The sequence below is a fragment of the Alosa pseudoharengus genome, unplaced genomic scaffold (assembly GCF_046254945.1).
Source record: "Alosa pseudoharengus isolate Yale_2024_CS ecotype anadromous, Long Island Sound unplaced genomic scaffold, YU_APseudo_1.1 YU_APseudo_1.1_scf_1, whole genome shotgun sequence".
Lineage (NCBI taxonomy): Eukaryota > Metazoa > Chordata > Actinopteri > Clupeiformes > Clupeidae > Alosa > Alosa pseudoharengus.
In genome coordinates, this window is record NW_027468564.1 from 41,782,541 (window position 1) to 41,796,317 (window position 13,777).

Sequence of the window (13,777 nt, forward strand, 5' to 3'; positions counted from 1 at the left end):
TAAATGTAAAGGACACAGAATAGTGACAGAACTGTAAGCTCAAATTCAAAAAAGGTTTGAAGTCTACCCAAACATATGCAAAGGGAATATAAACTAGATGTACCGCATAGCGGTACAAAATATGACCGCCGCACAGTCCTGTACATCCATGCTGCGAAAATAAATCATATTAATGAATTTGTCTCCATCTTCTACTCCATCCCCCACTCTTGAAACTTTTGTGTCTGCTTGTTTGGAATGTCTGTTTGCGGCCGCACACAAAGTAGCCTACTGGCGCTGCAAAGGTGAATAGATTTGTAGCATTGTTATAAAACCTTTAAAATCTCTGAACAATCACAAGTAGGGCAGTTCATCACAGTCCATCCATTGCAACTGGACTGATGAAAGGTACACCTGTAGGCTACATTTTATTTGGGAAAGCAGCAGCATAATGTATTTATTTATTTATTATTAAACAAAACAATCCCTGTCAGTTCCATGCTGTTTTCAACAGCTATCAAGAAGAGAGGTCATGTCATGGATTTTTGTGAATGTTTCTTCTTCTACATATGCATAAGTTTAGTCATCTAGTTCATATGATATTCAGCTTTATTGTCTATGCACAAATACCAGTAGTCTAAAACAAAATGCAGTTTTACCCAGTGGTGCAAATAACTGACATGTCCAAAAGGGCATTCATGAAATGCTTTGCTAGACTGTTCATACACAACCAAGTTGAAGAGCTACTGTCCGTTATTGTTTGTGCAAATAATAGGCTGATTCATGTTCCCTTGCATTTTGCAACTATGAGGTCCATGGTTAATCTGGCTTTCGCCAGACCAAGCTCAATCTTTTAAGAAGTCGAAAAAGAAATCGCTGGCAGATCAGGCCGAGTTCACCCAGCCTAGTCCATGGTAGGCGCCCAATAGAAATATTGTTTAATTTTGCGATTGAGATATCCACGCACTGGCGCCCCCCCTGCGACGTGTTCGTCCCCCGGTTTCAGAGCTATTCTAAATGCAAAAATGCATAGAGGGAGTTATGACAAAACCGTGACTGTTAACAAACTATATAAGGTAGGCCCAATGCTGGGCCTAGTACACAACATAAATTGTCACTAGGCTATGCTGGCAACCCAAATAAAATCTCATTTGGGAACCAATGGCTTACAGTATCAAGCGGACTAGCTGCCACCTCTTGGCGAAAAGTTAATAGTTTTGCATATCAGTATATTTCACGCAGCTGTGTAAATCACGGAAAGCACAATTGAAGTGGACACTTCTAAATGGAACCCAATCCACTGTACAGTAGCTCAAGGTCTGTGGCTAAAGCAGCCATAATGAAAGCGTTATCGTTGTTTGGATACTTCACACACACACACGTGTTTTTAATCGCAAAGACTACAACTAACAAGCTGGAATCGAAGCACATCGACTCCCCTCTCACACCCTAAACACGCACTTCGAACAAACAAAAAGCGTCGCAGTCTCACGGTATAGCCATAGGCAATATATTTATCCATAGCCATGGATAAATCTCTCAACGTGCACTCTAAAACATTTGGTAAATGGAGATGTAGATCATCACGGGTGCTTTAATAAATCTACATGGCGAGTTGACACAAATGATTCACTTTGACGAATTTATGTAGTTTCAGTCCTAGTTACTTTACTTTGAGCCATGCTCTTCCTTACTTGAATCACCTTTGAAAATAAAGGGTTGAAGTAGCCTATATGGGTGTTTGGGAATGAACGTTGACTCAGATGCTTTTTGAGACTTTGAGCAGAAATGTCCCAGCCCGGTGTTTAGGATGCATCGTAGACAGGTTATCTTTCAGGAAGCCTATATATTTTCCATTAGAAAACCATCACGTAGCGAACGTGTTGTGGCTAACTCACTTAGCTCCTGTTAGTAGCCTAGGTTATGGTCATAAGCAAATGAGGTGACAGTCGAAAGATACAATTAGTGCTGTTATCAATTTGCTTGGTAGCCTATAACCGCATTTATGGTTTTCTACAAATACATCAATAATCAAATTGGCCTCCATCACTCAACCAATGCTAACGGTAGTCTAACATTATTTTACCTACGTCCTAGGACATAACTTGTATAAGATTAACGTAGCCTACCTGCAGTACAAACCAAGCATGTCCGATTCTCAGATTTATTTCGGCTTCAAGAAGAAATGGGAATTACATTTCATGTGGAAATCGTCCTATCCTTATTAGACGTTCTCTGCGGTAAACTACAGTCCTTGTAGGAAGCCTCCATTGTTTTTCCAACCCACTTTTAACTTCCAACAAAATTACGTCTCACTGAAACGATGCGCCATCTAGTGGACAAACGACTATGTATCGCCAATACTGGAAATGCAGCCATGATGATGATGATGAATATTTTTGGCTTTCCTTTAATCCTACTGAATTTGTAATTATGTATCGGCCGTTCTAATTGCCGATACCGATAGTATGTGCGTGCCTGTGTGTGTGTGCATGTGTATATGTGTGCACCGCCATCTACAGGCCAATGAGTGTACAGTCACTAAATGTACACATAACCTAAAATTTTGTAGACCCCCCCATGGATGAAATTCTACAAAACTTGGCATACCCCCAGAGAATGCCAGGTCAATCATACACATAAAATTTGGTGCAGTTCTGAACATCTTAACTGAAGATAGGGGCGATTAAAGCAGAATGATATTGCATTTTAATTTTTTACCGGGGGGGGGGGGGGGGGTGCAAATCACAAATGAGTGATTATGGGCCAGGTTGATGTGGGCCCTTGAGACCAACATACCTTAAACAATTCTTCATCCTCAGTGCCACGGTTCAGGTAGTTATTTAGGAAAAACTGCATTTTTTGGGTTTCTGGGGGCCCAGCGCGGTGGGGGAGTGGCCCCCGGGGACCAAACGAAATTTTTCCGTAAACGTCTAGTTTCATGTGTCACATTTCACATTTCAAAGTGTTCACATTTCAAATTTCATGTGTCCCGGTGTTTCGGTGTCCCAGGTATTGTTGACCAAAAATTCAGGAAGTAGATGACGGGAAAAAAAAAAAACCTTTGACAATCCCTATACATGGATTTCTTCTATGCAACGTCAGGAAAACATGCATGCGCAAACAAGAGGCAGAAAGCACCATAGAACAGCATAGAGCAATGCAAAAGAGCAAAAGAATAAAAAAAATTGTAGAGTTTTTGTGCTGAAAACTGCACCAATTCGAAATCACGATGGTTAGAGAATGTAAATTTCAATATCCCTAACGGAATGCCAAAAATGACAAAATACGATGTTATATTAATAATGCAAATGAACGGCAAACTTTGAAATATAGTCTGAAATGAGATGTTATTATCATTGAGACAACAGGGGTATACAAAAAAATCCGATTGTAGCTTACAGCAGCCGACTATTTAGGTTAAGTTTATAACGTTGTGGACGGCCATCAAACGTCTTCTGCCTCAAGGCTGCGCGCGCATCTAGTTTTTTTGGTAAATGGGAAACCCGTGTATATGACCGCTTCGCTAGCGGCGGTCATAATAAATAGTGTTGCATATAGCCAGCTTAATTAATGTCAATTTAAAGATTATGATTAGCAGTTTCTATGCTTTTTCCATTGATAGTTACAGGAAGCTACGTAGTTGTTTAAACTAGTGTTCCTTTTAGTCCACGTTACCTCCAGTTTCACTTGCTGCAGGGACGCACACATTGCATGAGCGCTCATAAGCGTTCTATTTGAGTTCTACATGCTGGAAATCTTAGTTCTCAGATGTAGAACTCAAAGGTGTCTTGACGCCGCTGTTTGTAAGATCAAAATAAGATGTTTTAAATGGAACGCGATCATATTTAAGACATTAAGATCTCCAGTAGATGTAGCACTACGACACAAATTGACAGTGAAATACCGCCAACGTTTGATCAGATCAAATAAGACGTTCTAAATGGAACACGATGCAAGCTGTTCAGATCTTTTCCAAGCGTCTTGGAGACGTATGTGTGCTGACTGGGCTATGTCTATAGTTGATGACACCAAATTAAAAAGTATTTCTGATTCGGGAAACGTTTAGCCTATATTTATTTAATTTTTTCAGTCCGCGGTTCCATACATTCAATCTTGCTGCAAATGATCAGACGTGTGAAGCACCGGGCATAACTTAATTTCGCGGCTACGTGGACCAATTGGTTAATTGTTGAGGAGGCCCATAGTTTGAGAAAAGCTGCAGATCATAGACAGAGAAAGCATAATGCTCTGAGAACAGTAGCCAAAGGCAGAGGCGTATCAAGCTTTTTAAAAGTGTGGGGGTTGTGGGATAGGGAAGTGAAACAATCCGGCCAAATTATAAATAACTCTCTACAGGGACGTTGTAAGTATTTTCTGAGAGGGGTGCGGACTATATTGGCATGTATCCGGGAGTTTCTCCCCCGAAACTTTTTTGAAATTCTGATTGCTAAATAAATACACCATTTTAATGCAGTTTGGCAGGGACAGAACAAGCAGCGCCCCTCATATGTGTGGCTCATGTGACATGTAGGCCTACATGATCTACCTGCTATCACTTCACTATTTGACAATACCCTACATGGAGACATATCTCATGTTATAAATGAAGAAATCATTTCAGAAATTATGTTTTGTGCATATGGTTAGCAGGCTACAATAAATTGCCTAACAGACAACAGCCTAATTTCGAGGTATCACTGGACTATTAATATAATACCTATGTATAAATGTAAAGGACACAAAATAATGACAGAACTGTAAGCTCAAATTCAAAAACGTTTTAAGTCTACCCAAACATATGCAAAGGGAATATAAATAAATTGTGTTGCATATAGCCAGCTTAATTAATGTCAGTTTAAAGATTATGATTAGCAGTTTCTATGCTGTTTTCAATAATAGTTACAGGAAGCCACGTTGTTGATTAAACGAGTGTTGTAGCCCACGTTACCTTTCACTTGCTGCAGGGACGCACACTTTGCATGAACGCTCATACGCGTTCTTTGAGTTCTACATGCTGGAAATCCTAGTTCTCAGATGTAGAACTCAAATGTGTCTTGACGCCGCTGTTTGTAAAATCAAAATAAGATGTTCCAAATGGAACGCGATCGTATTTAAGACATTGAGATCTGTAGTACATGTAGAACGACACACATAGTGAAATGCCGCCGACGTTTGTAAGATCAATAAGATCAAATAAGATGTTCTAAATGGAACGCGATGTAAGCTGTTCAGATCTTTTCCAAGCGTCTTGGAGACGTATATGTGCTGGCCTGGATGTCTATATAGTTGATGACACCAAATTAATAAGAAGGCTATTTCTGATTTGGGAAACTTTTAGCCAATCTTCCTGCAAATTATCAGACGTGAAGCACCAGGCATAACTTAATTTCGCGGCTACGTGGACCAGTAAGCTAATTGTTGAAGAGGCCCATAGTTTGAGAAAAGCTGCAGATCATAGACAGAGAATAATGAGAACAGTAGCCAAGGCCCTTGGTGCGCGCACCCCCGCTTTCACTTTGACTCGTGCATTTCTACATTGTGACAAAAACTGTCAGAGAGACAGTGAATTTTGGTTTACTAATAATGTGGTAACAATTATCATTTCAATTCTACCTCATATCTGATCACTGCAGACTTTAATGCAGACTCAAGCAGCCTTGAAAGACGCACACTTTGAATTTGATCAGAGCGGCTCGGGTTATTCACTGACGCTAACTTGATGTGATTGGCTGGATGACCGTTCAATCAAATCAACAGACTTATTTGTGTCTCTCTGTGTGTGCGTTATCAGAGCCCACCCTTATTAGACATACGGTTCCAACTCTTTACGTGAGCGTTTATTTCCATATTTTACTTTCGTTTTAATCTGACAAAAAGTGTGGGGGATAGAATCGTGTTCCAGGAAAAGTGTGTACGTTATAACACCCACATCCCCCACGCTTGCTACGCGCCTGGCCAAAGGTCTTTCTGCAGAAACAACAAGTGCCTTGGTGCGCGCACCCCCGCTTTCAATTTGACTCCCTGCATTTCTACATTGTGACAAAAACTGTCAGTCAGACAGTGAATTTTAGTTTACTAAATTAGCATAATGCGGTAACAATTATCATTTAAATTCTACCTGAAATCTGCTCACTGCAGACGTTATAATACAGACCCAAGCAGCAGCACAGCCTTGAAAGACGCACACTTTGAATTTGATCAGAGCAGCACTGGTTCTTTACTGGCTAACTTGATGTGATTGGCTGGATGACCGTTCAATCAAATCAACAGACCTATTTGTGTCTCTCTGTGTGTGCGTTATGGTAGATACGGTTCCAACTCTTTACGGGAGCATTTATTTCCATATTTTACTTTCATTTTAATCTGACAAAAAGTGTGGGGGATAGAATCATGTTCCAGCAAAAGTGTGTACGTTATAATACCCACATCCCCCACGCTTGCTACGCGCCTGCAAGGAGATGCACCTGAGATAAAACCATTTGGTAGCAGAAGCAGAGCAGAAGCAGAGGTTTTGATAGTGTATCTAAGGTTTGGAATATTGTGTTTGCTATTGTGGGATGTTGTGTGTTAACATTCGTAAATACTACAAAAACAATCCATAGTTTTGTTGGGAGGTATAGCTTGTCTGTTAAGAAAATGTAAGCATTGTGGAAATGTGTTCACTGACTGCATATTGTGTGAAAACGACATGAAATGTGTGAATGGTATGGCCACAAAAGACAGATGCTGTGCTAATTGTGTTTAGAGTTTTGAAAATGTGACAACTGGTTAGACAAACGCTTGTTAGCGACTGAAAAAAACTGTCATTTTGGAAAAAGAAAATACGTTTATTTACAACTGCAAATCTACAATACATGCAGAAAACAACCAGCCAATGGCTAAACATTATTTGGCTCTATGCCATAGTAATGAAATGACAAAAAAACAGCATAACCTATTATTCTTGTGGTTGTTATCAGTGTTGGGGTCGTTACTCAAAAAAAGTAATGCGTTTCAAGTAACTCGTTACTTTTTTAAATTGTAATGAAATTACTTTACTCGTTAGTCATTTTGGAAAGTAATTTGTTACTCGTTATCGTTACTTTTACTTTTGAGTTGGTCTCAGGGTGCGACATTCAAAGAGTTAGGCTACATTGTTAATATTCACAATTTCAGATTCGGCATTGGTCAGCTAAAAGTAGCCTAGTAGGCCTACTTTCACACCTATATTCATTTTGTCACCTTTGCTAAATATAGCCTTTGTTTACCTTTATTTTACCATTATGTGTGTGTGCTTTAACATCAGTAAAGCATCATTCAGCATTTTATTCTTTCACTGGAATTCACATTTCAGAGTTTCTGCTGGTCATTAAAAAGCATGAAAAGTAATTAAATAGATTTTGTGAAAATTCAGGCATGAAATGGCATGAAAAAGCATGAACTTCAATGTTCAGAGGCATTAAAAATTATGTAAACTTTATGGAATAAAAACAGATAGATAGATACTGTAGATAGATAGATAGATACTTGATCCCCAAGGGGAAATTCAAGGTCTCAGTAGCATACAGACATCACACACAACATGCACTTACAACATTGTTTTTCACAATCTATTTTGATTATATAAACATTTAAATCTATTTAAAAACATTTAAATATATCTATCGACCATTAAAGCGTAATGGTTGACAGGCAGAACCTTTTAATTGGCAGAACCTTTTAGTTTTTTACTGCCGGTGCACGAAGTCGAGACACCGGATGCTAGTAATGCAACGTGCTGTGAGTGTGCAGTTAGACATCGGCATGAAATTTGTTTAAAGTGGCATGAAAAAGGGCATGAAAAAGCATGAAATGAGATTTGCTGATACCTGCAGAAATCCTGCATTTGCTGCCTGCTGCATCCTTTCTGTTTTTATTGTTTAGAAAACATTTGAGGTCTTGAGTTAAAAATTGCATTAAACATTGTTTGCTGCAACCCGCCACAAATAGCCTACAGATTCTTGCATGCATTCTCATTCTCTCTCCAAAATGTGCCCGTTCTATAGGCTGGCCAAGTGCGTAATTCTGCTGTTTAAAGCAGATTTATTTGTTTATTGTACAGAAAAATATAAATAACCTCTCAAGCAGTCAATTGGCTACATTGCAGTCAAGAAGTAGGGCAAATTCATTTACGAACCAAAACGTGGGTAGTTGTCTAAGCCTCTATTGCTTGTAGCCTGTAAAAACGTCGCTAGATAGTGGCTATTAAATCACTAACATTGTTTTTTGCAGAAGCCTACCCTAGGCTACAGATTAGTTCTTAACAGTTTTTTCTCTACTGGCTCATTTATCAAAAAGGTGCTTTCTCTTCGTCCTCGGCAAAGTACCCTGGAAATCCAGAGTTCTCGCAAGAGCACAATTGATGCACGTTACTTTTACCCCTTGCATCCCGTGGAACCAATCAAATTGGCGTATCTGATATAAGCGGGCCAGAGGCGAGCTAAACTGATGACGACAGCGCTGCAACATTGGAGGTCAGTAAACATTGATTGTAGTGTTATCCAATTGCGTTGAAGTCCAGAATCATTCAGAGTAAGCATTGGTCTAGTGTTATCCAATTGTGTGCAGTGAGATTTTCAAATGCATGCTTGGTGCCGCCCCTCGAGTTGGGCCATTACATTGTTCGTGGCCAGACCCTTAATCTTTCTAGATTACCAGGGTCTGGATTTTCCAGGCTACAAATTAAGCAGGTAGTTCCGTATAGAGACGTTAGAATAAATTAGCGTTTGCGATTGACAACGTTGTGATAAGTAGGCTATAACACTAACTTTGCCAAGTTAAATTGAATGCATCGATTTTGAACAAAGTTGTGTAGGCCACACCGCGCCAGTTATAGTCTGCATGAACAGTTCTTGCACAAGACACTGTTTTGATTTGTGTAGGGGAGGTGCGGGCTGAAGCCAACCTGTTTGAGGGTAGAGTGGTGCAAGGAGAGAATGCGTGCTCTATCCTGCGCATATCTCTACAATGAAATAATGTGTCTAGGCTAATCTATATTTTCAATAAGCAATCGCTGCATGCCGCTATGGAAACAATAAGTCATATTAGAGATATCAAGAGTAACGCAGGAATGGACGTTAGTCATTCAGTAACTGTAACGAATTACTGAAATTTAAATTGTAATGTGTTACCTTACTTAGTTACCCAATAAAGTAACGAAATTACAGTAACGGGTTACCCCCAACACTGGTTGTTATATGGCAGATAACAACACAATAACACAAAAAATATGCTTAAAGTGCCCATATTATGCAAAAATCACTTTTTCTGGGATTTGGGGTGTTATTGTGTGTCTCTGGTGCTTCCACATGCATACAAACTTGTAAGAAAAACCATCCATGCTGTTTTGAGTGAGATACAGGTTTCAGAATTGATCCCACCTTCAGCCTCTGGGTGAGCTGTTCAAAATCGCCACGGGTTTTCTACGTCACAAACCGAAATATTTGAATATTCCCACCCCCTCAGAGCATACGTACAGTGTCTCCACCCACCAGGTTCAGCAGTAAACTTCTCGGATAGCAGCCATTTTGTTACCGATTTGGAAGCACTGGTTCGGGTTAGACACCATGTCGAAGTCCCATGCGAAATGCTCTGTTGTTGGCTGTACAAAAGAGCACAAAACACTACATCGTGTCCCAGCCGAAGAGGACAGAAGAGCGGCATGGATTGAGTTCATTTTTGATGGCAATATCCCTGCTACAGTTGGCAAGAAACTGGCAACAATCATTTCGAGACTGACTATTTCTCAAACTACTGTCAGTACAAGGCAGGATTAGCCGGGAAACTCATCTTAAACGACGGCGCAGTTCCAACTTTGCGCGAAATACCTGCAGATGAGGAACATGTAAGTAGTTCTATACAATTTCATTTGTAAATTAGGGTAAACTCGTGTGTGTTGTAGCAGTGTTTTGCCATTGACACCGAGGCGGCTAACCGCTAGCGCTAGCTTCTAACATTAGTTAGTTTACAAGTCTGCTTGGTTTCTCCTGCAAAGCCATTGTCCAGCGAAACTTTCGAAAGTTGTGCATTTGTAAAATATTTCTATGCTGTAATTGGTTGCGCAACAAAAAGTCAGTTTAAAACAAGTGTGTGTGTGGGCGAGATTACAAGTTTGGTCGTCAAACTACAGTAGATTTTTGCCCACCACATCAGAAGATACAGTAGCTAGGCCTAGCTCGCCCCTAATCCAAACATATGTTTCTGATCTTTTTAGCAGCTAATTCATGTATAAGGGAGATGTCAAATTGTGCACGTATTTACCTGTGTTTATTTTGCAATTCTACACGAACTAACCAAGCAGTGTTTTGCTAAACTAACCAAGTAGGTAGTGTTTTGCCACCGTACAAGGCAACGCTAACCGCTAGCTTAGCAATCTGCATTGTCTCGACATTCAAACCCTGTGACAAAATCGGTCATGCAGTACACATCCTCGGCGGTTTCGGGGAATTTGCTAAAATAATGCGTTTGGAAATGTTTTCTGAACTGGAATATGTTAGTGTTGTCCAGGGTAGAACGAGTGTATGGTTGAAATTGCTACATCACTGGACAATTTACACTCAAAGCCAACCATTATTTGTAATTAGTTTCTTCTCTTGTGTAGTATTTATTAGTGATCCTTTTTTTTGATGTAGCTGTTGGCATACATGTAAGATGAAGTTGATGTCATTTCTCTTTTTGTATAGGCCAGTACATCATAAACATTACATACAGAAGAAAGACCAGCTACAAAATATATTGGTTGCCAGACTGAGCCCCCTGAAAGAAAGAGTGTTGGCACACAACTGTCTTCTTGGTCATTACCAAAAATATGATATGTACTATATATATATTTTTTTGTCTTGCAGGAACTCCTGCATTCTACAATCTAGAAAAAGGAGCTGACCAAGAAGACTGTCCTGAAGGATATTGCCAAACTCGGTCCCCACTATCAGACGTCCTCTTTGGAGGCGTTCCATAGTGTCATTCTGCGGTTCGCACCCAAAAACATGGTCTATCCATATCTGGGAATGCTGTGCAGGTAAATGAAACTGTTTATTCTTTGATAATATTTGCCCATTCCTTGAAATTGTCTTCATGTCTGATTTTCTTTTTACTGTCCAAGACTGGCTGCACTGCATTATAATGAGAATGCTAATCGAGGACAAGCCACCACATCTTCAGGGGATCCTCTTTACAAACTGCGCTTTCCAAAATCCAGGAAGGGAGAGTGCAGAGCCAGACCAGTGAAGACAGATGCTACATTCCGTAAGTTTTTTTTTTTTTTTACACAAAAACAAACATTTACATTGTACATGACAAATTACTGCAACAGTGCTTTCAACACAATAAATAAAACCAAACAAACGTATTTAAATACCTGAGAAACTACAAAATCTCATGTGCAAAATGAACAGTTGTTGAATAATGTAGTAAATTATACTAGTGATTCACTTTTTTGTGTGTATGTGTATTGCACAGGGTATGTTGATTTGATGGACATGATCATGGAGAAAGTCTTTGTTGACCCATCATCGTATGGAGACAAGATTCTGAAGATAAACATCCCGCCGGACCTGTCTTCACAATATGAGCATCCAGACAAGGAGGAGGTCATCACCAGCTATGTCTCAAGATTCAATCAAGGGGCGGGAGTTTGAAGCCTACATATCTTCCATGGGCGTCAGGAAACTCCCGTCACGACACATGAGGCGATCACTACCCGTATCTTTCTACCAAGGAAGCCCCAGCACCAGCTCACAAAACTTCTGTAGGCTTAATACCTGTAACGACTGAGAAAAATGAACATTGCTAGTCAAAAGGTTTTATAATGTATGTCTAATTTGGAATCAGTGAATCATTCAATACTGTATTTTTATGTACAATGACAGTGGTAAATAAATGTTTATTGCATGTGTAAAATGCTTCATGTGAATTTGTGTAATATACAGTTTGCTAAGGAAATACTTGGCTATGTTCAAGAAAAAAATCTGAAAGAGGCTTTGGCAGACTATATTTGCTTTATTATGTTGTATGAACAGTGAATGTAAGTAGGTTATTACAGATAACTCACTGCTCTATTCCCCATAACTGTAAAGGACCGTAGTCAGCCCTGTAAATGTTGCATGCATTCTGCAGTGAGAACACATTTAGACCGTCCAGGTTTAGAACCTGTTTGCCTATCATACATGGAGGCCTTTCATCCAGCTGCTGCAGCCGTCTTGTAACCTGTTATGCATAACATAAGGTAAGTATCTGCAGTGGCATCTTGTCTGCAATCATACATTGCTGACATAAGTATAGGAAAGATCATGTTACCTGTGGTACCTCCTGGCAGCATTGTTGCACAATTTCCACATGTGCACCTAAACAAACAAATACAAAAGGAGTCATGCATGAATAAAGCTAAAGAAATAATAAACCTGGTATTTTTTTACCCAATAATAGCACCCACGATTACATTTGAACGAGCGTGCTCCAGCTAGCTAGTACTTTTTCTCAGCCTGACGTAAGTAGGTGAATGGTAAGTAGTGCTAGGCTAGACTTTCTCAAGTTTACAATGCGAACACATCAGTATACACCAATATATCAAGCGCATACATGCAAGTCTCATAAGTATGACAGAAAAATACTACTGTACTTTAGGAACACTCAGTACAGTGAAAAAACTGTAACGTTAACGTTATTAAATATTATAAGTTAGAGCAGGTTACAGGATCTGCCAACCGAGCGAAGCTTGAAGCAGCGGGGTGTTTACAAGACATAACTTCACGTTTAGTGAACAAGAAGCACAATATAGTTTACTACTGTGTGAATACAAATTCATTAAGTTTAATAAATAATGAATAATAATTCATAATAGTGCCTGACCTGGCACTAACGTTAGCTATCGATAGCTAGACTAGCCTAACTTAGCTTTCACGGGCTAAACACTGACTATCTAAGTTTCAAAAAAATAGAAAGTTTCACTAACCATTTAGAAGCGTCTTGCTGAATTCTCTGAGTCTAGGGTAGTGCAGGAGACTCCCCTCCTTCAGGATCAGATTCTGGTTCGAACCTGTATGGTTGAACTACTGCCGCCATGTCCATGTGAAAGTTAACGTAGTAGTAGTGGTAAGAGTCAGTGGGGCGTGGGCAAAGATTCTAGAAGCTTTGGGCGTGGCCAAATTAGCTGCAGATCATGAATATGTAATGAGCAGCAGAAAACAGCACACTCTGGAAGGGGCTGAAACAGAGGGTAATAGAGGTAGGTAACAATCGTTTCCTACACGCTATTTCCACCAAACAACTTCTGAAACATGTTTTATGGAACTCAAAGACCTATTTGAACTTGTTGAAAAATAGTCAAAATATGGGCACTTTAAACATGACATCAAACATACACTGGCCTATTTTCTACAAACTTCTATACAGTGTTGCGTTTTGTGTCCACTCTGGTGTCTACGGGGCTCCCGTAACACAGTAGAGATCGCTACTCCTGTAGGTGTGGGTGCGCTCGTCTTCGGACTGTGAGGATTTCACAGGGTAAAAGAGGAGGTATGCGTTTTGTGACTACTCTGGTGTCTAAAGGGATTCCCTTTAACACAGTTGAGATCGCTACTCCTGTGTGTAATTGTCTTCGGACTGTGATAATATCACAGGGTAAAAGAGGAAGTATCTTTCAGTGTATGTGTCTCATGCGAGGGCCCCTTTTCAACGGGTTTAGGATGTACAATAGGGTTGACTTTGTTGAGAGGTTTTCTCTATCTGAATCAAATTCCCTAATTTGGGGTTTGGGGGCTAAGGAAGGTGGACTACTTCA